Source organism: Schistocerca americana, chromosome 1, assembly GCF_021461395.2.
Source record: "Schistocerca americana isolate TAMUIC-IGC-003095 chromosome 1, iqSchAmer2.1, whole genome shotgun sequence".
NCBI lineage: Eukaryota > Metazoa > Arthropoda > Insecta > Orthoptera > Acrididae > Schistocerca > Schistocerca americana.
In genome coordinates this window covers 791968851-791994807 of record NC_060119.1, presented here as the reverse complement: position 1 = coordinate 791994807, position 25957 = coordinate 791968851, and positions in this window count along the sequence as shown.

Genomic DNA, 25957 nt, shown 5'->3' with positions numbered 1-25957 from the left:
TTTTACATACACTGAGTGTGGCGCTAGAGATTGGCACAGATTGTGTTGGCTGTGCGCGACTGCTACGGTCGCAGGTTCGAATCCTGCCTCGGGCATGGATGTGTGTGATGTCTTTAGGTTAGTTAGGTTTAAGTAGTTCTAAGTTCTAGGGGACTGATGACCACAGAAGTTAAGTCCCATAGTGCTCAGAGCCATTTGAACCATTTTTTGTTGGCTGTGGTAGTGGGGGTTCGCGGGGAGAGGGAGGGAGGAGGGACAGACGGGCTATTACCCTGACTGCGGGACCGCTACAGGTATTTTACAGCCAATCTGTGTGTCATATGCCTCTTTCAGCAAGGTTCAGTGCCTACAGTTCCTTTTGTCAGCTTCACGTAGTGAATAATGGCATTTCTCAGAGTTTATGGGATAGCTTCAGTTGCCAGAGGGTTTTTCATGGCAGTATTGGAAATTTTCTGAATAGTGGAGATGAAAATAATAGTACAAGACGTCCTAACACCAGGCTTCGCCAAATAGAGGACTTCAAGTACTGAAAGAGTGGCACAAACAGTGCGAAGTCCTATTTATGAGGCCAAAGACAGTCACTCCGTACCTAAATACTGACAAAAGTACCTAAACGCTTGACAACTTTTTGAATTTCCTACTAATATCCAAAATCATGAGTCGGTCGTGAAGCTTCTTGAAATGCGCAACACTGGTCTTCGTGTCCGGACAGATTCAAAATACAGTTATAGTATTTGGCAATTTTTTGTTTCTTAAGATGTAAATTGTGAACCTCAGAAAACAGAAAAGTTGCATTTTAAGAGGAGAGGAGTCCGTTATGGAATCGCAATTACGTCTCCTTTCACTCGCTAGGTGCTGTGTCGGCAGCTACAGTTCTTAACAACTGTTTTGTTGTGACTTAGTCCATGCAGCGGTTGGCATTTAGTGACAGCCTTGCCTTAGGCTATGGAGCTAATAACTGGCTCGAAGGCGTGTTAGCCGAAGAAACAGTTTTTCGTGGTTCTTTAAAGTGAAAAACCTGTATTTTTTCCGCTTATAGTAAAGTCTTAGATTCTGTGTGAGTAAGAGATCTTGCACATTTGTATCTTATAGCGAGACTTTATTTTTCTGATATTACGTACAAGTTGCAAGAATCCAGTTTAGAAGTTGTGGAGAGGTTCACAGCGTCCGATTTTCTTTTATTCAAATGTGGGGTGTCTCTGAACGCAATATGACAGCTACAACGTTCATAAGGGGCATTTGTATTATGAGATAAGTGACAGTTCAACCCTTTTCCGCCGTTATGAGGTTGGCGACCTTATCAAAACTATTTCAATGTTTCAGAAACCGCTACTGGGAGCCACGACAGAGGTTTCGTCAAATTTCATCCGATGACGGTTTTCTAGATCAAATCTGATGAAAACCCTGTCATCGCTCGCACTAACGGTTTCTGGGATTGTGTAATTAAAGAAGCCATCTAAATAAAAATCACGGATAACATCCTTAATCGAGACGGCCGCCTGCAGCTCAGCGCGGCGTGGGATTTGATCTACCGCGTGAATGAGGCGGGCTCATCGAACGCCGAGTCAGTGGATGCTTACAGACGGCAATGCCGGTAGCCCCAGTGACGTCACAGCCGGCAGGTAGCGTACGAGTATGTAACGGCTTACCAGTAGCCCATCGGCAGTCGTACGACTTGACAACGGTCAAGAAGTGCTTGGTCGGAAGCTCGTCGCATTTTAAGCACATGACGCGGCTGGAGACCCGAGGACATTTTATTCAATGAGTAATTCAGTACGATTCTCTGACGACGTAAAAGTTCTGCAAAAGATGTCGTTGGAGATGCTGCTAGTGTATCTGCTTGTGTTGCCATTATCCTGTTGACGACAGTGATTATAGGAAAATGTGCGGAAGATACCCCTCATAAATAAGGCTGTTCACGGACCAAAATTAGAACCGGAAAAGCAAGAGAAAAGGTGTTCTGAATGACATATATGAGTGAAGTGTATATTTTTGATGCCATTCTTGCTCTGTCTTGTGCTAATCTTTTCGTATGGTAGCTTATTTCACATCTAACGTCCGCGATTCTCTGTGTTAGTTATTCTGATCTTCCCAGACACAGTTTTCCTCCTTTACTGCTTCTTAAAGTCGAAAGTTAACTATTCTTTCATTCTGTAGAAGATGGCTCACTAACCTGACTGTTCTTCTGTCAGAGGTTCAAAAAATGGCTCTGAGCACTATGGGACTTAACAGCTATGGTCATCAGTCCCCTAGAACTTAGAACTACTGAAACCTAACTAACCTAAGGACAGCACACAACACCCAGCCATCACGAGGCAGAGAAAATCCCTGACCCCGCCGGGAATCGAACCCGGGAACCCGGGCGTGGGAAGCGAGAACGCTACCGCACGACCACGAGATGCGGGCGTCAGAGGTTCCATTTTTCCCTTTTCATACTTCATCTGTCCACTCTTCTTTGTGTAGCAGTACATTAGTTTTGGCACATTCTGCACGTTCCAGCTATACACACAGCCCCGCTGCACACATACGGTTTCAGGAGTTTCTTCCCCGGTATAATGGTAATATATGATATACGAAGAGCCATTTTGTTTGAGAAAGCATGTAACAACCTGCATCCGATATATCTCTTATTTCTACCATGTTGTTTACTTCTGCAATATGTTTCCACTTTTTGTCTTGTTGCTCATCAATTCTGATCTCGCAGTCCTCGATGCAACTACTAGTAGCCAATTTCTGGTTTCACTTGTCTAGCATCAATCCAGTTTCTGAGCAATGACGTACTAAACTTTTATTGTATTCGGAGCTGATAAACTTCATCAACGACACGATGGCAAGTAATTTTCACAGGCATGAATACACTATTGTACTCGTTTTTGCATGTAACAAAGATCCTCTGAATGCCATTTTGAGGAATTTCTTGCTGTGATTGAAATACGCGCTGTAGCAGTTCCTGAAGATGGCTGGCTGAAAGCAGGTATAAAAGTATACGTCTTCTCGTCGCGTCCCAAGCATGCCCTGTGGGTGACCGATCAATATCTGTGCGACCACTCAAGAAGCCGTACATTCCTCAAGGCATTTGTGGTCTTATCTGCAATATGAAGTATTGCATTATCCTGCTGGTATATGCCATTTCGTACACATGTCATGAGGTGAATGACAACAGGTTTTACCATTCTTGTCACTGACTGGCGACATTGAATCTACATTCAAAAATTCCAAATCATTCTGTTGTCGTTTTGAACAGCTCCCCACACCGTAACGTCAGGGATTGGAGAGGTATGGATTTCGAGTAATATATTGCCTCTTACTGTGACGTTTCACCAAAAATTCTTTGATGAAACACATTGCTGTCGGTCTACAAACAGAACCAAAATTGTGTCCTCGAAGCCCTTCGCGGCATCATATCTGAATGAAATGTTCTCGGTTTTCACGCCGCAGTTTATTCGAACCCAATTCTGGAGTTTTCGGTGGCTATCTTCGTCATCGTAGTCTGGTGTAAAAAACATAGCCTGTTGGGGCTAGCACGGTTTTCCGCTTATATAGGCACGATCGCAGCATCTACCACCAATCAGAGAGGGCCGAAACGAGGCGTACGCGGAAGGATTGTTGGGTAGCTGATAGTCGCTCCGGCCACCCGCGGGACCGAGTGATGTGAAGTGGCGCGAGGGGCCGGCGCCACGTTTGAAACTACCGCTCCCGCCTAAAAGCAAACGTCAAGCATCCGTCTTTGCTCTCTTTCGATACCCAAAACCTGTCCCAAGCACTGCTGTGTACCACTGTTTCCTGTTAAAATTGTTGCTGTTTACGGTAATCTCAGCCGCCTCCTTTATAACGGAATCCCAATACGTTGACTTAAATGAGCGTGGAGCAGGCTTTGCATATCTTTTCAAACGCTATTTTGTGTCCGTTCTGCAGGCAGCGCTCAGCTATGGCCGACTTTTCAAGTTCTCTTTATTTAATGTCACATGTACTCGGTACAACGCTCTGCAGCTCTGCGAATTGTTTGATCTATACAAATGCTGCTACATTCTCAAAGGACACCTTACACACCGGGCAAAGGAAGACCTATGAAATGAGCGATGGCACAGCAATAGGGTCACCGCTAGTCGCGAATTTCTTCGTAAAGCTCTTTAAGGGACGTTGCGTCCGTCTTTCCTCAGATACGTTGAAGACATCTTCCTGATATGGTCTCAGCCGGCTGGGGTGGCCTAGCGGTTCTAGGCGCTACAGTCTGGAACCGCGCGACCGCTACGGTCGCAGGTTCGAATCCTGCCTCGGGCATGGATGTGTGTGATGCCCTTAGGTTAGTAAGGATTAAGTAGTTCTAAGTTCTGGGGGAATGAGGACCTTAGAAGTCAAGTCCCATAGTGCTCAGAGCGATTTGAACCATTTTGATATGGTCTTACGGTGAAAACGCAGTGCAGCAATTCGTCGAACACACGAAAAGTGTCCATCCCAAAATTTCTTTTACCATCAAGATGGAGAACGATGAGAAAATAACTGTTCTTGGATGTTTTAGCTGAGCGGAAGACAGGAAGCCGGCTTGGTTATTCAATGTACAGGAAACTAACGCACACTGATCGATACTTGAAAGCCGATAGTCTTCAATACCATGTACACAAAGCAAAAATTTTTTCTGATGAGGAGCCGGCCGTGTCGCCAAGCGGTTCTAGGCGCTTCAGTCCGGAACCGCGCTGGTGCTACGGTCGCAGGTTCGAATCCTGCCTCAGGATTCTGTTGTGTGATGTTCTTAGGTTACTTAGGTTTAAGTAGTTCTAAGTCTAGAGGACTGATGACCTCAGATGTTAAGTCCCATGGTACTCAGAACCATTTGAACCATTTCTGGCGACGACCACCTGCAGTCTGAATTGTATCATTTAACTAACGTGTTCAGTGATAATGGTTTTAGCAAGGCTGTAGCAAACGTAGAAGAGGGCAAGCCGGCTGCTTTCCTGCCATCATGTGGGTCAACGAGCAGCAAGTTAGGTCGTTTGCTGCAGAAACCTGGACTGAGACCAGTGTTCCGGCCCGTCCGCAAGATACGAGATATGCTGCGCCCTGTTAAGAACGACATTGCTCTCCATGTGTATGGTGAACGTTGCGAAAGCAGCAGCATCCACATAGGTCAACAATTCGCAGATTTACGGAGCGTTGTACCGAGCACAAGCGACATATTAAACAGAGCGTGTTTGATAAGTCGTCCATAGCTGAGCATTGCCTGGAAAATTGAGACAAAATATAGTTTGATAAGATGAGAATCTTGGCTTACGTGTTAACATATTCGGATCCGGTCATAAAGGAAGCGGCTGAGACTAGAATAAGCAGCAACAATTTTAATAGGGCGCAGGGGTACACACGTAGAAAGGCGTGGGGCAGGCTTTGTATATCGACAGAGAGCAAAGACGAATGCTTGGCGCAGGGAGGCGGGAAAAGGGTGTTTCAAACGTGGCACCCGCCCTTCGAACCACTTGACGTCACTCGCTCCGACGTCGGGCCGGAGCTGCTATGAGCTGCCCAATCCGCCTCTGATCGGTGCCAGATGCCGCAATCGTGCCTATACAAGCGGCAGACTGTGCGAGCAGTGTCATTCAGTTGTTTTTAGTCCTGAAGATGATGGCGGAAATAGTCGTCGGAAGCTCGAAAATTTTATTCGAATTGGTGTGGGGTAAAAACTGAAGCGAAACTCATTGCCGATCATCGCAGAATGCCACTCAGTGCCTGCTCTGATTCTGGCTCTACGCCATGCTCTCTCTCGCCTGCCGTCAGGGGTAAACAACGCACGGAAAGTGGAGATTTCAACCCGGTGGAAAAGTAATCTATGCTCCACGGTTGAAGGTGACGCACTGCCTGCGGCATCTGCTCGGATTTCAGCTGTTGTCATCCGTCTATTCGTCAGAGGTTCAAATGGCTTTGAGCACTATGGGACTTAACATCTATGGTCATCAGTCCCCTAGAACTTAGAACTACTTAAACCTAACTAACCTAAGGACATCACACACGTCCATGCCCGTATTCGTCAGAGGCAGAAGACTAATCCTATGGTCTTGTAGGAATCGTAGCTACTCTTTTTGGTACAATCTTGTCCTTAGTCCCTGTCGTCACCACTCGTTCTGCACTTATTGCGCTACAGTCAACTGTTTGTGCGCTGTTGTTATGACGCTCCCATGTTCGCCATTCCAATGATTCTGCTTTTCTTAAAGTCCGAAATATGGTGGTAAGTTGTACGTACACGTACACTTAAGAGTCTGTTTAGCGGTCTCCACATGAAAAGTTCAGTAACGTTAGACACACCGAACAGCGTGCATATACATAGACTATTCTTCATATGTAGGAATGGCTTTTTTCTGTTCTCAAAATAAGGTCGCACGAAGGTGAAATTTTAATCAACATACCGTATAGGCATGGAAGTGCTGGAGTGTTAGTCTCGTACCGTTCAGTCAAGGTGTCATGGTCTATCGCTTCATATTTACGTCAATTTATGTGGCCGGTTGGTAGGACATGTTTTGAGGCATCAAGGGATCACAAATTTAGCATTGGAGGGCAGCGTGGAGGGTAAAAATCGTAGAGGGAGACCAAGAGATGAATACACTAAGCAGATTCAGAAGGATGTAGGTTGCAGTAGGTACTGGGAGATGAAGAAGCTTACACAGGATAGAGTAGCATGGAGAGCTGCATCAAACCAGTCTCAGGACTGAGGACCACAACAACAACAACAGGATTACCTGACTGTTGGTGCACGGTTCTGCTGTTAGGAGGACACTGAAGTATTGTTGAACCGATCCTTAAGACCTTGTAGCGCCATGACTGTACGTCTGTTGTGCCATCATGATACAGCTGCTGTCAGGCGTTGTTACTGATTACTCAGTTGAGCACAAAGCGTAAGTAGCTTAAGTGAACTACAGACAAGGTTAATTCATTCAGCCATCACGTGTTGTGTCAGGCTCCTTCCGAGCAAATATCCGAAGTTTGGTAGTTATGAAGTGTAGTGTATCTCTGACTTGAACCTTCCCGACTTGTTGCTCAGGTCGTCGCCGCCAGAGGGCGCCTACGGCAGCGGCATGCTGCACGTCAAGAAGGAGCCCTCCGACCGCGGCTACGAAGTGCACCTCGGTGAGTACAGCACACACTCAGATGGCAGCAGGCGCATGTTTCAGGTAGAGAGCCTGTATACAGATAGAGTGGCCGTAGGTGAAGTTGCCCGTGATTGGTTGATTAGCTTTGGCGCCATTTTTCTGCCAAACGTCTCTCGAGCTTCCTATGTTCGCCGTTCTTTTGAGTTGAATTGAAGTTCAGAGGACTTTTGGAAACGATTAAAAGGTATTTGAATTACTGAGAGACTTGTTATGCGTTGTGCATGCATATTCGATTGAGTTGTATATCGTTTTTAGTACGTAATTAGCGTTTGCGATCTTAAATACGAGTTCAAATAATGAAGCGTTTTGTGATGAAGTCGGTAGGCCTACATGTTTGAAGTAAACACGTTAGTATATTGTACAGTGTTGTTTTTTACATCTGTAATTCGTTCTGCAGACGTTCGTAAACGATGCCAGGTTGTACTGCATTTGGTTGTTCCAATAGAGGCGAGGGTGGATTTTGCATGTTAGCATTTCCACGCAATGAAGAAAGACGAAAGCAGTGGGCAGTCGCAGTCAACAGGGCTGGCATAAATCCGATACAAAAGAAAGGCTATACACTATATTTTTTTATTTACGTTACTTTCATTGCAGTATGTCTAGTAAACGAATTTTAAAGGAGATAAATGCAAGTAACGAATAATTTTTACAGCCACTGTAGCAAATTTTCCTGTGCTGTACGTAGTAAGCTACTATGAGTGTATTATCGCTGTAAAGAAAGACATTTAACGAATGATTTCGCCATATTGTCTTGTGCTTTTGATTCGGTGAGTGTGTACTCTACTACTCCACTACTTGCCATTCAAAAGTCCCGCTCGCAGTTTGGCAGAAAAATGGCAGCCGTATCGTCCGGTGGGCCACCCTCTACCTATACAGGCTCTCTAGTCTCAGGTTCTATTCTATCTTCTAAGGGCTGTGCTCTCACCAGGAACTGCTAACCACGAGTGGTAGATTCGGATCCAAACGGTGAAAAAAAGAAAAATAACTTCACTGCCTTAAAATGTAGATGGAAACGGATGAGGCATGAGTCAACTGTCGCGACTCAAATTTATGAGGCGTACATTTTCTAAGCAACCAACTACACAAACAAAAAAACTACTCTAAACTATAGCACATAGAAATGTGGATTGTATTTTCCATTTGATTATTCAAGAAACGCTAATATAAGTAACGAGTTTTTACTACACGAGAATGTGTATTAAATCTAGCGCCTTAGCAACTTCTTAACATAATTTTACAATTCCTCATCTCTTTGGTGAAACATGAAGCGTTATTTGTTTTTTGTGATTAGCAAGAAGAGAAAGTGGAACTGTCTTAATGATGTGATTAAAGTGATTTAAATGGCTCTGAGCACTATGGGATTTAACATCTGTGGTCATCAGTCCCCTAGAACTTAGAACTACTTAAACCTAACTAACCTAAGGACATCACACACGTCCATGCCCGAAGCAGGATTCGAACCTGCGACTGAAGCAGTCGGGCGGTTCCGGACTGAGCGCCTAGAACCGCTAGACCACCGCGGCTGGCACTTAATGATGTAAGTGGCGATAAAAATCGTTATAGTCTGTCATTTACAGAGTGATGCGTGACTGTGGACAGAAATATAAGTATTTCAGTGCCAGTTTTTGCGTAGCATAGCAATGCTTCTTTTAAAAGCATCGGACTTCGTGAAATGAATTTTTAATAAACGCAGGCAGTTTTATTAATCAAGCACCATGCATTTAAGGCTACAGCTATGACGACCGATCAATACCATCAGACTGTTAGTAACACCCAACTTCGTTAGGCACTCACTGTTACAACCCTGAAAAAAAAAAATTTAAAAACAATATTAGGGCACCAAATGTTAATAATATTCAACAAAAGTAATGAGCTTTGGAATATATGCAATTAATCTAAGTAGTGCAACGATTAACAACATCACCTTCTGCTTTTCGTGCAGACAGAAGAGGCTCAAGAAGTAAGTGGAACAAGAAGCTGAGCTAGTCCTAGCAAAAGTTTTAAAACAAAAACACAACGAAAAGTTTACACGGAAATTGCAGTTTTTTATACCATCTCAGATCTTGAGAGGCTATGGAGTCTCTTTCATAATGTTCTTTTACAATTTCTGGCGTTATTAATTAAATTATAACTGTGCTAGTCGAACTTACGTTTACCCTCGCTGTATAATTCCGCCGTCCATGACCGCGATTCGACGGGATCTTGAAGCTCCTCGTCGTTTGAGAAACACATGAACGCTGTGAAACAGACAAGTTACAGCCACTATTCCTCGTTATGAACGAAGCGGTAAACTTTGAGAAACGAATCATAGCTGTACAGAGGATGTCAAACAACTCCAATTTGATACTGGTCAAGGGTTCTTGAATCTTTACGGCAATGTGCAGACGAACTCAATAAAGTTTTAATTAATACCTCGAAAAATTAATATAACATAATTAACTTTTCGTTGTTCGCGGGTACATCTCTGCAGTCTCGATAACAATTCAAATCCCCGCGCCACAGCACCGCAACACGCAGCAACAGGAGGCAAAACAACGTGGCGAAGACCAGTGGTAAAATGGAGTATCGAGCGTTGATACGGTTTCTGCATTTTAAGGGGAATAACCCTGCAATAATCCTTACTACGATGGTCGGAATGTACGGCGGAACTGCATCATATGACACAGTGAATAGGTGGCACAGGGGCTTCCACTGTAGTCCAACAACTCTGAATGGCGAAAAATGACGTTGTAGACCGTCTCTCCGTGGAAAACCGAGAATCGCGAGAGAACGGATGGTGCTGGACCTCCAAGATCGGTGTGTTACAATCGAAGTGGTAGTGAAAAATGTGAAAATCAGTCAAGGACCAGTTTTCAACGTCTTGCACGACATCATGAACATAACAAACGTTGCCGCCCTCTAGGTACCGCGACTGCTTACATCTACCCAAAAAGACAACCGTTGCCTCGCGGGTAGCCGCTCAGTCTCAGGCGCCTTGTCACGGTTCGTGCGGCTTCCCCCGTCGGAGGTTCGAGTTCTGCCTCGGGCATGGGTGTGAGAGTTGTCCTTAGCGTAAGTTAGTTTAAGCTAGAATAAGTAGTGCGTAAGCCTAGGGACCGATGAGCTCAGCAGTTTGGTCCCATAGTCCTTACCACAAATTTCCAATTTTTCCAAGACCACCGAACCGGGACGACAGCGGAAATGTTGCAGCAGCGTCAGGCCAATCCAAATGACGTCTTCGTCGTTCTAATTAACCATTGGCTAGTGCTGGGTGTATCACTACAATCCCGAAGAAACGCAGCAGAGAAACATGTGAGTTCAGCACCGCCGAAAGAGGCCAAGTCTCCAGCATTGTGAGGCAAGGTGATGTCGAATGTTTTTTTTTATACTGCCTTGGTGTGATGCAGACAGGTTCTGCTCTCAATGGACAAAGCATTTCCAGAGCATTCTACCGAAATGTCCTAATGAGGTTAAGCGAATCTGTCAGAGAGAAGTGTGGCGGAAAACTACCCAAGGGGGTGGTCTTAAAGCACGACAAGGCCCACCTCGTTCTGCGCAAGACCCATCCTGCTTCTTTGGGCTATCAGATTTGCCATTTGCCCCCCCCCCTCCCCTCCCCCGTCCCCACTCCTCCAAACCCTCTCACCTTACGCTATTCTTCTGGAACGGTACACAGTGACCTCTCCCTCTTTCCTCGGATTACGAAACGACTGCGTTGCAGGCATTTCCAGAATGTCGACGAGCTGATTTTCGATGCGTAACTTTTCATGAACAACTAAAATATAGACTTCTCCAAGCAAGGTCTCCGCCGGATCATCAGTCGTTGGGAAAAACTAACACTATCATCAACGATGTGATAATTAAAACATTATTTTTGCACTTCGTATCTCGTTGTTTGTTTTCAATTTCTGTTTTAGTTTATTAAAGATTTTCTGTACGTCAGGGACTGAAGTCAGTGTCTTGTTTCGTAGCCATAACTAGCAGTAAGCCTTTCGTGTGGCGAAAGGAGAAATAAGTTGCTGAAGTTTCGCCGGTTTTGGTGAACTGTTGTAAGCCTAGTCCACTGGCAGCTGTTTCGCTTCGAGTTCACATATGAAATTCATGTACTTTCAGTCGCAAGAATATGGCGATAAAAATAATCACGTTCGCCTGCGTTTTGTAGCAACAATGTAAAATAAAAACCAAGACTGTGAGCCGTATACTCGTCAGAAAGAAAGTTGGCATCTAACAAGTATTAAATTTACACCAATCTAATTTATCGGTTGTTATGAACGAAACTGATTGTGAAACGTGTGAAAATGGTCCGACATTTTCGTAATTGTCAACTGTCAAAATTTTGCAACTGCTTCCACCACTTTCTGCAGAAATTCTACGACGGCTATGGAACGTCGGCCACATTGAAGCTGATCGTGCAGAACGCATCTCCCGTTCGAAAACACAAATAGTATGTGTGTACTAGTGTTTCTTACAATCACAAAAACGGATATGTAGTGGCTCAAGCTACATGTTGGAGTATAACTACATTTACATTCTGTAGGTTCACTTATGATGTGTGGCGGAGGTTACTTCGTTTCCAGCTATAATTTCCTCCTTTCGTGTTTTATTCACAAATGGAACGTGGCAACAACAACTTTCCGTACGCGTACGTGTCCTCTTTCCTGTGGAGTGTCTTTCGGAAGCTACTTTCTGAACTGCTCCTGTATGAGGATCATAAATACGAAAAAAAGTCCTGCGAGAGATACATGTAAGTCTCAAATGAAGAAAATGAATTATTAAGATGTGCTGGATGATTGCAGAAAAAAATGGAAAAGACTACGATTTTTATGAATGGTGCTGACAATCGATTTAAAATAGTTAATTGCCAAAGAAGCTTTTGATGAAGTATCAAACTTTCAAAAAAAAAAAAAAAAAAAAAAAAAAGAGGATGACCGCACGAAAGTATGTGGAGAGTAAGTGAGGAACGACATGGATGGAAAGGTATCTAGCAAGAGGAACGGAATGGTTGTTAAAGCAGGATACGAAAAACTGACTGATAGTTATTACAAATGTAATTACAGATAATTTCTCTGATCTTCTCCACATTTCCTCGATCACTTATCTTCTGAATTTTGGTAAAGTACAACGTATAGAAAGGTGTGATGACGTGATAACGGCGTGATTATGCACTCAATCTCACCTGAAGATGGCGGCCAGATGGTCCGCCGAAATATCGTGTTGTCGTCAGGACGATGGAACCCGGCTGCAAACCCGTGAAAATCATCATCTATAGAAAGGTGATTTTCTTGTACGTACTTGCTGAAACAACGATATTTTGATATATTACAGTTCAGGCATGATCTATGTATGAATTAAGTATAAACGTTTTGCCTGTGGTATTCCCTCAGACAATCAGTTCTGTGTGTTAAGCAATGTACTTAATTTTGAACTGAGGAGGAACGCAGAAAGACTTTATTAAATACACAGACCATGGAACATTTGCTCATGTGGCCAAGAATGTTTGAACAGTGGAAGATCTATTTTTATGCCGTTACGAAGCCATTAAATCTCCACAGTTTTGGCAGAAGAGGGTTTAGATGTTCTCGCCTAGCACGGAAAGTAAGTAAATAAATACTTTTGGTCGTTTGGTAACTGTCGTTAAATCAAAAAACGACTCTGGATATCTCTTTGTAATCGACTGTTGTATTAATTTTTGATGACACGTTACAGAAAATAGCAGTACCAACTCCCCATGGTTTCCAACTATGATCGAATTAGCCGAGACTTAGCCATCAACGAAGAAAACAGACGCGTTTACTTTTACTCTTCATGTATTTTAGCGTACTCTTTCGGCATTACTATTTCGGAAAACGTTCTAACTTGATAATCATGTATAGCAGAACAAAAGAGTTCTACCAAGTTTTCCATTCATGTGTTTCTTATACTGCTACCCCCGCAGTTTCTGTACTACGAAAGTATAATACAGATTTTAGTTTAAGCATTGTAACTTCTTATAATTATGTCGTATGTGGGATAATAAGTTGTTGGTATAATGTGAAAGATGTAAGCCTGGAATAAGGAAAACAAAAGAGAAATTGCTGTTAAATATTTTCTATGTGAGTAGTAGATACTTACGTTCTGGTCAACTAATTTGACTGTCCATATAAGATGGCACAGTTTTAAAATTTTTGTCTGGAAGACAATCAGGCGCTGTACTTTTCAGATAACAACTCAAGCAATATACATATTTCACTATGAATGATGCTTAAAATATTGTTGTGTATATGTAATCTCTAGTATCTTCCAAGAAATAAGAGTTCACTTTCAAACTTGTACAAGTAATTAAATATCATAGTTGCATCATCACCGAATTTCAGCCATTTAAGATCCTAAAAAACACTAAACAGTCCTAGGGAAAATTTATAGAGTATGGGCGAAACATAATTATTCCAAGCATGCAAAACGAGATTGCTAAGCGGTTGGTAGACACGTTTCTGCAAGATGCTACTGGAACATTTACTACATTTCTGAGTTTACTGTACTGATATAAAATATTTCATTATACAAGTAAACAAGACTATGACGGAACTGGCATTACATTTGATATCTGGAGATAGCAATGGAGAGAGGATATTTGAAACACACCTGAGAAGGTGATCGGACACTTTGCGGCAGTAAACTTTAGTTTAATTGTAACATTACTTTCCTGCTGTTGTACTTGCCATGCATATTTTTCTTATGATCTTGTTGTATTGCGTGAAGAAATTTTAAGCAGACCGTGTAGGAGCTATGGTCATACCCATGATATCGGGATAATACACAACCTTTCTCAAGTTTCACACTTAGTCTCATCTCATCCTCAAATAACATTTTACTAAAAGCGTTTATATTTTAACGTACGTCAATCTACAAACTTCCGTATTATGTGTCGGAAATAAAGTACTTCGAAAACTGTATCTCGAAAATGGCAAGGAATTCTAGAAACGTAGAAGCTGTGTTTAACACAAAATACATTTCAACTGCTTGTCTAAAGACTATTCCACGTGGATGCAGAGTTGCATACGAGAAGCTAAATGAACAGTGATAATTTAAAAATAAAAAAGCACCTAATTGTGAGTTTCTTCTTTAATGTAATCATATTTTCACAAAAATTACTGCAACGAAAATTTACAGCAACGTTAAGCAGCGATGCGCTCGACGTATTGTTCACCACCATGATGCAGGAAAAACAGACCACATTATTGGCATGCCCCGAAAGCCGCCACTTCAGGCGTAGACGACATATCAGGACACACTCTAAAATAAATCCTACGGGACGCAGTGCTCAGAAATACACACTGCATGTTGCAGGTTCCTGCATTCACGTTTCCTTTATCAGTCAGATTAGGTCACACAAAAAAATAAAACCGTTGTGCGAAGAAAAGGTAAAAATGTCAATTCCAAGGTCACTGACATTAATAGGCTGTTCATATACTACAGAACAACTATTTAAAAGTGATGCAATTAATTAATTATACAACAACTTCACATTTCAGAATTTCAGTTCTGGGATGTGAAGTTGCGCGTTGTCATATCGACATCTAGCTTCATCCACTTAGAGATTTCTCGATGGATTTTTAGACTTATTTTATTCCCATTTCAAGCACGTGGGGCGATCACTCATACTAAGGTCGTTTTCTTTCTAGTCCAGATCCATTAAGCTACGAGAGTGGCGAAGACATTCCCAAGTGGAAGTTAATATACAGTCCTTATACTCCAGAATGAATGTTCAAAAGTGATGCAACTAATTAATTGTATACGACTTGCAGTAACAACTTCAGATCTCAGAAATTCAGTTCTGAGATGTGAAGTCGCAGTACCGAATGGGAAGTTTTCACTACAATTCGTATAATTAATGCATCACTTTTGAATATTTATTCAATAGTATAAGAACTGTGTGTTAATTTCCACTTGGGAACGTCTTCGCCATACTGTTAGGTTAACGCAGGGCCGGCCAAACGCTGCACAGTGTGCAGACGTGCGGAAGTGCTGCACATGTGCGCACGCGTGCGACAGCGAGCGACAGCCACATCTGTTATTAGACATGTGTCCTAAATGAACGGCGGCGGCTCGACTTCCCTGTTTATGTGGTACAAACAAGAGTGCAACATACCCAGTCTCGTTTACCCCTGGTGACCGTAACCTTAACAGAGAAGTACAGAGAAATGACAGGAACTGTGAAAAAGCAAAGGACGGGAGATCTATGTTCTCAGTTGTTTAAAAATGAGTGGGAACTGCAATTCTTTTTTGTAGCCGTTGGCGAAAATTCAGTGTTTGCTGTGCCGCCGAATAATAGGCGGCCAGCGTAAGTTTTCAATTGAAAGACACTACAATACATAGCACAAAGACCAGTGTAGTGTTCTCAACAGTGAAGAACGGCAAGCAAAATTAAATGTCCTTAAGAAAATGGATGAGACACATCAACTCGATTTTATTGTACGTCAAAGTTTCTTGTTTCATGCATGTCTATTTTACTGTACGCTGTACAACCTACTGTTTTCAATTTTCCAGAATGACAACCACACTAAATCTTCACTGCGAGCAAGTTTTAAAATCGCATTAAGAATTGCACAATCTGGGAAACCCTTTCTCGAAGGGGAGTTTGTGAAAGGGTGTCTGATTGATGCTGCAGAACTTGTGTGTCCCACGAAAGTTAGCAGGTTTCACGAAATCTGTCTATCCAAACAAACAGTGACAAGACGTATCAGTGCTATGCTGGCGATGTTGCACAGGCAGCTAATAAATAAGGCTAAAGACTTTGTTTCTTTCTCTGTTGCGCTCGATGTAGCAACAGATCTCACAGATACAGCCCAGGTTGTGATATACATACGAGGTGTCGATAACGCACTTTGTGTAACAGACGACGTTTTTGACTTAGTACCTTTGAACGGGACTACTACAGGTGCGGATTTACTCCAAGCTGTCGAGCAAGCTATTGATGGTGTCGGTATGGACTGGAATCGGTTAGTCTCAGTGACCACAGTAACGTTAGCAAACGTCATGCAAATTGTTGTGCGTAGTGTAAACTATATGAAGACACATGGGCTTACGCATCGCCAGTTTCGGCGGTTCTTGGAGGAATTAGGAGCGGAGTACGGCGACATACCTTACTATTCCGAAGTACGCTGGCTCAGTCGAGGTAAAATACTGAAAATATTTTTTGATTTATGTTTGATCATAGTAACATTCTTACATGAGAAGGGAAAAAGTGAACCTGTTTTGGAAGACCCTTGTTGGATATCAGTCCTTACATTTCTCGTGGACATTACGTCTCACATGAACAGCCTGAACGTCAGTTTGCAAGGTGAAAATTTAATTTCTGACATTTTGGAAAAAGTAAATGCCTTTGAAAGGAAGCTTGCGCTTTTGGAGAGCCAGCTATTGACAGAAAACTCTGCACATTTCCCGACTCTTGGACTGGTCCATGAAAGTGCTTGATTTCAAGAATACGTGTCAATAATTGTAAAAATTAAGGAACAATTTCGAGCACGATTTGCAAATGTTACGAGTTTGTCTCCTGTCATTCGCCTCTTTGCTCGACCTTTCTCGTCATCAGTTGAAGATGCTCCGAATGATGGAACTGATCGACCTACAGTCCAATACAAGACTGAAGGACAGGTTCTTTGCAGTGCGAAGTACAAAAGAATTCTACGAAAATTTTTCACAACGAGAATTCCCACGCCTGCACCGAGAAGCCGCGAGAGTTATGTCCAAGTTCGGGTCGACATATATTTGTGAAAGATTTTTCTCGGTAATGAAAATGAATAAATCAAGGTTTCGATCAAGCATAAGTGATGAAAATCTTCGCAACTGCTTGCGTTTGTCAACGAGCCGTGCTTGTGCCCGATATTAACTATATCATTTCTCATGACCAGTGATAAACGTGTTTGAATTTATTCCTTCCATAATTAAAAATTGTTGTTTACTAACTGTGCATTATTGCCTCATTCTGCTCCATGTTACGTATTATCAGGAAAATTGGTCATTAAACCGATTGTTCCAATGTATACTTATATTTAGGGCTTTTTTTTAATGTGTGAAGGGCTACGCTCAGCTGAAGTCGATAAAACATAACATTCATCTAATTGTCGGTTATTATGTAGATTTCATACGGAACTGATGAAGGATATAGCAATAATGGTGTTGAAATAACAGGTGATCATCGAGAGGTCTGCGGTTATCATTCTGTTCAGAGGTCAGTGAGACAGAAATTATGTGGGTGTAATTGAAGGCACGAAGAAATAGTTATAGGAAACCTTGCATTAGTTTAATTTTATTTGAAATCATGAATAAGGTTCGTTGGAAGTATCAAAGTGCTCTTTTTCTTAAATACTAGATAAAAAACATTACGCGTATTTACGTGCCGTCAGTCAAGCTGCCTTAATAAAAATCCACGGTTGTTAACTGTATTACTTGTCTTACTGGATTAAACTGTTAACATAATAGTAGACGTCTCAATACGTAGACTGTGACAGCATCTTAAATGTTTAATACGTGAAATATCTTCCGATGGTTGGCTTGCACGCTGTGGAAAGAGCACTAGAATGCGCCGGTACAGAGTATCCAGCAAGTGGCTAAAGTGACATCTGTGCGTAGAAACATGCACTACCTGAACGCTGACGGCTGCGGCGTGCACGCTGTGACCCGGAAATTGCACATGTGCAGGAGCACCGAACGCGTGCAGAATTTCTGGCCGGCCCTGGGTTAACGGAACTTGACTAGAAAAAAAAATCGATACTAGTACAACTTATCGGCCTATACGCTTAGTATGGGAGTAACATGAGGCTAAAAATGCACCAGAAAATCTTTAACCGGATAAAGCTAGATGTCGACATGACCATATGCTGACCAGCTTCAGAGTTTCTCGCTAACTTTTGCTATTCCTCTTCTTACGATCATGATGTTTTCAAGTACGATCTCATCGCTCTCTTAGGATGCATACATATAGTTCTTGAACAATCTTATACAACGAATATCACCGATTTTCGTCTTTCGACCGCGTAAGGGGATACATAATCTGAAAACTATAGTTGGAAATGCAACATACGGCGCGAATGCCTTTCCAGGTTTGTCCTTCTTTCTTAGAGGGAAACGTTTACTACTAAATCTAATAAAAGTTGAAAGCTTAACTTCTGTATTTTTAATGACTTAGAACGAGTTTGTTGGATCGATGTCAACTACTTTTGCTGAATTTAACATTTGATAATCGTGACAATACTCCCTCTATCAAACACATGATCAGCAATGTACCTCAAAGAGAGATTCCATCAGTTTGAGACAAACAAAGAAATATTCTCTGTGGTGAATGGAGCCGTGAATGTTGTCCTAGAAACATCAGAGACGAAGAAAAATAAATTTGCAGCACTCTACGCATACCAAATTCTACACCAATGTTTTAACCATTCTGCCGCCTCGCTTGATAATCTCTAGGACACTATCGTGTCCATTTGTTTGGACCAGTGTCTCGGAAAAGTAACTGCTTCCAGCTGAAAGCTGATTATAAAATCAAATAGCCCACTTCAAAGTGCGTTACCCCTTTTGACTCACTTATAGATGACATCAGCACTGTTGAAAAAAACGTGATTGCATAAGTCAGAGGTGCGGTACTAACTATTTTTCCGCGAAAACGTCTAGATGAGCGTGTAAATGGGAAACGTCTAGATGAGTATGGCAGTGAGGAGAGGACTGATAATTTTATGCATCAGAATGTATTTATTACAAAAAATAATGAATGCTTTGCATAATTGTTCATTCGTTCCGTTGACGTGATTTTAATTTTGTTCAGTTACATAAACCCTATTCGCTCGAGCCTTTTCCCTTTGTTTATGTTTATGTCGCTGTGATGTATTTGACCTCCTTCACACGATTTGTATTTTTTCTGTTTTAATCTTTTGTTGTTCATCACTTTAGAATTATCAACAACTCTTTATTTACGTTCCCCTATACCACACTCAGAGAGACCTACTCAAACGTGCAACAATCGCAAATCTGCCTGGTTCCGTTACCGAGCAACGACTTAATTCTTTGCTCGGCCGGAACGCGAAACCAGTCCACAATTGACCCAGTCTCCATCGATGACGCACGAGCAGCCAGCAAGTGTGCGGGACCAGCGTCGAAAGAAGCGGTCGGTCTGTCGTCTATTAGTGCTTGGAATAAGTAAGTTATAACCAAAATGGACGTGACTTAACTTTTTCGAATTTATAACTTTCTCGAGATCTGTGCTGGAACAATTGTAGAGGCTTTTTCTTGTCGATACTAAAACTAATGCCTTATAATGCTGTATTGGCTGTATTCCTCCACTCCTCTACCCATTCGCAGTAATCTGCTTAGGTGCCGCAGAAGATCAAGACGCGGCTTGTTATGTACGCTAGAGGGGTAGTCCATGTGTTTGCGCCTGTTACGTCCATCTTACAAATTAGCGGTCCACTCAGACCGATTGAGCTCTCTCTGACCTCTCTGGTGATCAGAGTCTGTTTACTGCCAAGACTTCCGTCAGGACGCTAGCGCCGATTTACTTAGCGGTAGGCTCGAAGATGGCTGCCTGAGGGCAAGCTGCAATACAAGGGACTGGGTATGCTGTCAAGGTGTAAGAGGAAGCTGCTTGTAGCTGATTTTACAGTTTTCATGAAATACGTCAGAAACACGCCGTGAGATATTGTCCTGCTAAATGTAGACGAGACGGTATGGGGGGAATGGGCTGCGGTAGCGGTCAATCTTAGCAGCCAATTGAGCTTACCAGAAGTTCGAGGAGCAGTAACTGTTAGTAGAAGCTCCACGCCACAGTTAAACGGACATTTTTTTGTTGCTTGTGTATTCTATTTTCTAAGTCAGAGTTAGTACTAAAACTGCAGTTCTAGACTCTGCCTCAAAGGCTGGCTTGCTATAACATTTCATAGATCTCTGTAGTGGGTTACTATTGGCATTCATTTGGCCGGATGTGTTGACAACTGTCTTTCCTCTGTTATAGTCGACTATAATTTGTGTTTTTAAGTTGTAATCTGATAAGTTTTCAACATACACCTTTACTGCTGAACCAGTAAACCATCGATTCTTTAGTCCGCAGCTCGTGGTCGTGCGGTAGCTTTCTCGCTTCCCACGCCCGGGTTCCCGGGTTCGATTCCCGGCGGGGTCAGGGATTTTCTCTGCCTCGTGATGACTGGGTGTTGTGTGATGTCCTTAGGTTAGTTAGGTTTAAGTAGTTCTAAGTTCTAGGGGACTGATGACCACAGATGTTAAGTCCCATAGTGCTCAGAGCCATTTGAACCATTTGAACCATCGATTCTTTAAAGCAGGTTTTCCCAAACTGTGTCTCGCGAAGCACTGTCGTTCCGCTTGAAGGGAGGAAGTACTCCAAAGAAAAAATGCTAATTACATGGCGACTTTTTTCGAAATTTTTAAGGTACTAATTATTTTTTATATTTTATTATGATATCTGTGTTATTAGTTATGATTTAAAATTGAAGTAATCACAGGATAAAACACGACTTTCTTATTTTTTTAAATTTTATTAACTGTAAAAATAAAAATGGTGTCCCATCAAAGTACCAGGATTCTCAGAGCGTTCCGTCAGAGGACAAGTTCGCGAACCCCATAATTAAGGAATCGAACTCTTGTATATAGTACAGCTTCAGACGTGTAATAAAAATGAGTTTATGTGTTAAATATTTGACGATAAGCATGTAAGCAAGAGGAAGTTTCTTAAAGGTTTCATATTATGTTTAAAGTTGGTTGGAAGTCTCAAAGTGCTCTTAGCAAAAACTGCATCAGAATAGTCCATTTTAAGCAAAAGCTAGTTTCTCAAGCCTCTCAATGCTTACGACGTCGTCTCTCGTCAGCTGTGTTTCGTACAATGATATAGTTTTGCAGATACGTTCAGTGGTACACGTCGTATGCACTACAAAATGTGTTGAGAGTAGAGTTAATGTTAATGAAGTACTAAATTAAGAAGTCATGCCTAAAGCCGACGTTTTATTGCATGAACAGGGAAAATGTCGTAAGTGATAAACTTTTTTTCCTTTTATCATTATGTGAAGTGGTCGACAGTGAGAAAAAGCTTCTTAAATGTTTCAAATTATGTGTGAAGTTTGTTGGAAGTCGCCAAGTGCTCTCATTCCCAAATTCTCAAATACTGAATGAATATAGCCTTGGTAGTTTGCGCGTTGTTAGCTGCACCGCGTCAAGTATATACACACTCTCCTTGCTGTGTCAAACCTATAACACAATATTGTACCTCTTAATGAGCGGTTATGACATTTTAAGGTTTTAAATGATGTTAAAAATAATATGAAATACTGGAAATTAAATTTTTGTTGAACTTTAAGGCTTTTAGATACGCAACCTGCACCTGTGACCGGGTGACCATGCAGCGGGTTAGTCATCCAACAATACAGACCTTCTTCAAGAATTTGCACTTAGTAGCTGCAACGTGGAAGCGTCGGTGGTGGCAATTTTACGTTACGGAAAGCTTTCCCTTGGGACTCCCCGTGACTTGTCGCTGCAACAGACGGCATTATTAAAGTTGTGGAATACTTCATTATAATTGTTCATACTATTTATGAGCAGATGTTTCCCACACTGGAGGCGACTTTTTTTTAATTGTACAATCAGAATGCTGAAAAAATTAATAATGCATTTTAGTTGTTGTTCCGGTCCCTCGAGTTTTCACATGTCTATCGCATCTGTAATGCCATCAAATACCATTTCGTATCTCATAGACCACCACCATGCCATCCACAGCAACTTCGTGATATTTGGTGCCACCTACTTCTAGCCATGTAGACACGTGTTTTACAGTGCACTAGATGGCACAGTCTGGCACCAAAAGTGGTCGCAAAGTGGTATTTGTTGAGATCGTTCTCGTTAATGATACCAACATAAATTTTTACATTCAGTACTTCATAATAGATCTTGAAGTCTCCTAAGGTCTCAGATGCCTAAATCCGAAATATTTTCTTCATTCGCGTGTCAATGGACGCCCATGCATAGCGAAATATGAATTTGTGTATGGAGCACATATTTTCTGTGATGATAACTGCGGTGAGTGAGTATAGGCTGCTACTATCATATTGGGGTCGCAGACGAAATTAAATACTCTGCTATCTATTTAAGTTGCAGGACCATGAAGACGGAATTTCCATTGCCGTACACATACGGCTCCCTAGGGGACACTGCTGAAGAGTTTGAGATTTAACCAACGGAAATGACGCACAGTCTACCGATCAGGAACGTCAGGTCCAATTTGTATGCTTGTGTATACAAATTACACTATTAGCATGTCAGTGCATCCGCAAAAGTATTGCGAGTATCGCTATCAACATATTGGACAACGGCAGGGACCTTACTGGGGACTCAATGGGGACTGACAACTGTCATGCGAATATGGAATAGACGGGTTCAGAAAGGTCATAATCAACGCCGTGCAGGATCTAAACCGCCCCGCAGGGCCAGCACCAAGAGGGCAGACATACGGTTCGCTACGCGTTTGAGGTCACATAGCCACGTGACGTATCTTGCACAAGAAATGGGCTTGTCCGCAGCAACGCAAGAATCCACATGGCCAGTGCGACGACGCCTGGAGCACTGCGGGCGACAATTTCTGTGGCTTTCCTTGACGTGGTAGCAGAGAGAGGTACGCCGACAGTGGTACATCCGACGACAACACTTGACACCACGTCGTTTCTCCGACGGTTTCTACGTACAGTATCACCATGGGCGTATCCATGTGTGGTGACTGAGGAGAGCGAAAGTTGTCATATTGCACTCCGTCATCATAACACGGACTCAGCACCAGGCGCGGCGACATGTGTAGTTATTGGCTACACAGCATGATCGCCAGCGGTTCGCATAATCGATAATTTTGGCGGCAGACGGTAGATTTCTGATGTGTGGATGTCGGTGACTGTCCCCTACCGTCGAGATATCCGTGACGTATTCTTTCAACGAGATTGCGCAAGACCGCATGTTTGCCCTGCAGTCATAACCTACCTCGATACAGAGAGTGTTCGACTGTTGCTCTGGCCACCATGTTATCCATATCTCTCACCCACTGAGAACATCCATTCACGGGTTACTGAGAGACTGGCACGCCACCACTCGCCAGCCACTACTGTTGATGAACTCTGGCCTAACGATGAAGCGACTTGCAATTACGTACCTATCTCTGTCACTCAAGGTCAGCTCTACACGATCTCCAGCCGAGTTGGAGCCATTATTGCTGGGAGAGGTCAGAGCTCTGTGTACTAAAGTTTGCACTCTACAAACCTCAATTCCTACTGCAGTATACACTGATGTGACAAAAGTGACGGGGTTTCAATATGCTCACACACAGATGACGGTAGTGTCGCGTCTACAAGATATAAAAGGGCAATGCAATGTCATTTCTACTCAGGGAATTCATGCGAAGGTTTCCGACGTGATTACGACCACTCGACGGGACTTAACCGACTTTGAACGTGAAGTGGTAGTTGGAACTAGACGCAAGGGGACATTCCATTTCAGAAATCGTTAGGGAATTCACGAGTGTGCTAATAATACCAAATTTCAGGCATTACCTCTCACCACTGATTACGTAGTGGCTGACGGCCTTCACTTAACGACCGAGAGCAGCGGCGTTTGCGTAGAGTTATCGGTACTAAGAGGCAAGTAACACTGCGTGAAATAACCACAGATATCAATGTTGGACCTACGACGAACGTATCCGTTAGGACAGTGTGATGATGTTTCGCGCTAATGGGCTATGGCAGCGGACGGCTTACGCGAGTGCCTTTGTTAACACTACGACATAGCCTGCGGCGCCTCTCCTGGACTCGTGAACGTTTCGGATGGACCCCAGACGACTGAAAAACAGTGGCCTGGTCATATGAGTCCCGATTTTAGTTAGTAAGAGCTGATGGTAGGGTTCGAGTGTGTTGCAGACCTCACGAAGCCATGGACCCAATTTATCAACAAGGCACTGTGCAAGCTGATGTGAGTCCATCACGGTGTGGGCTGTGTTTACATGGAAGACACTGGGTCCTCTGGACCAACTGAACCCATCATTGATTAGAAACGATTGTGTTTGGCCACCTGGAGATCATTTCCAGCCATTCATGGATTTCATGTTCCCAAAAAAAGGTTGGAATTTTTGTGGTTAGCAATGCGCCATGTCATCGGACCAGAATTGTTCGTTATTGATTTGAAGAACATTCTGGATGATATGAGTGAGTGATTTGGCCATCCAGATCGTCCGAAATGAATCCCATCGAACATTTTATGGGACATAATTGAGAGGTCAGTTCGTGCACAAAATTCTACACCGGAATTATGGACAATTACAGAAGCAGCTTGCTCAGCATTTTGTAGGGGACGTCCAACGACTTTTTTGTTAATGGTACATGGAGATGCTGAACTACCCCGGGTAAAAGGAGGCCCGGCACGATATTAGGAGCTATTCCATGACTTTTGTCACCTCATTGTGTTCAAACAACATGTAATTTATTCATTTGCTGTCCTCCCTGGTGTTATATTTTAATACTCAGCAGTGCACATATCCTGCTCCATTGACATCTTACTAGCGACCCTCGTGCTTAACTCACTCATCCGACGGATATGACTCTAGGAGACGCTGCTAGGAGGTTTGGCACTTAGCTCACGGAAATGACGCACAGCCTGCTAATCAGAAACTCTAGTTCTCCTCCCACGACCATCTAACCAATGGTGATTAAAACTGTCTCCTCCAGCAGCCTTCTAAACAACTACTTCCTGGACGCACACAAAGGCACACAAATGCCGAAACAAGGTTCTAACTTCCGATAGCCTTCAATTTGCTAACCATTTTATATGAGAAAACCGGACAACATATTTTTCACTCCCAGAAGACATCATGGTAATACCGTGTAACACCGCTGATGATTAGATCCTGTAGAACTATTTAACTGCGGGGATGTTAAGGGCTACGTTTCAATTGCTGTTCTAAATTTCCTATGTGTTTAAGATCGGATGATTTAGCGTTGCAGTCGGGATGAGACAGCATACCTGAGCATTTCTCAAACCAGTCCCACACGTATGCAGCCCAGTAAACACGGCTGTTCTCATCTTGGGTGACTGGAGTATCGCAGCGTACTCGTAGTGATGTCGTAGCAGAAAGGGAAACACTTGAGCATTCCTCAAACCAGTCCCACACGCATGCAGACCAGTAAACGCGAGTGTTCTCATCTTGGGTGACTGGAGTATCGCAGCGTGATCAGAGGGATGCCCGCCAATGGGATTCCCTCCATTGTTTTCGCTCAGTGGTGTGCGTTCTGTAAATGAGCTGTCATCAAGTGGGGGTGCCAACTACGGTATGTCTTCGACTTGTTCTGCCCAGTCACATTGGTCATCGATCCCAGAAATGCTCTCTGCTGCATGCCGATGCGATTGCCGGGACGCTGGCACTGAAGGATCTGACAGTCGACGGGCGAGTGCGCAATTCTACTCGGAGGTGATTGCGCCCCTGTTCACTGGCAGTTATGACCACATTTTGGTACGAGAGGATTTTAATTGTGTTCTCACGCCGAAGAATCAAACCACCAATTTTAACTCCTGCTATGCATTGCGCTCGATCTGCCAAAACATGACACTAATGGACAAGTGATGTCGTAGCAGAAAGGGCAACACTTAGACACATAGAATGTTGAAATAAACGTACTGGTCGGCGTGCACGGTAACCTGCATGCATACGTCCAAGTCATGGTACGAAAAACACGGGCTAAACGTCACAGAACCAGCACCGCTCTCGACTGCGCCCTCCACACAGCGCGGATTAAGCGCCTGGTTTGGCCACCAGTGCATACGACGCCTTGTATAATTTGAAA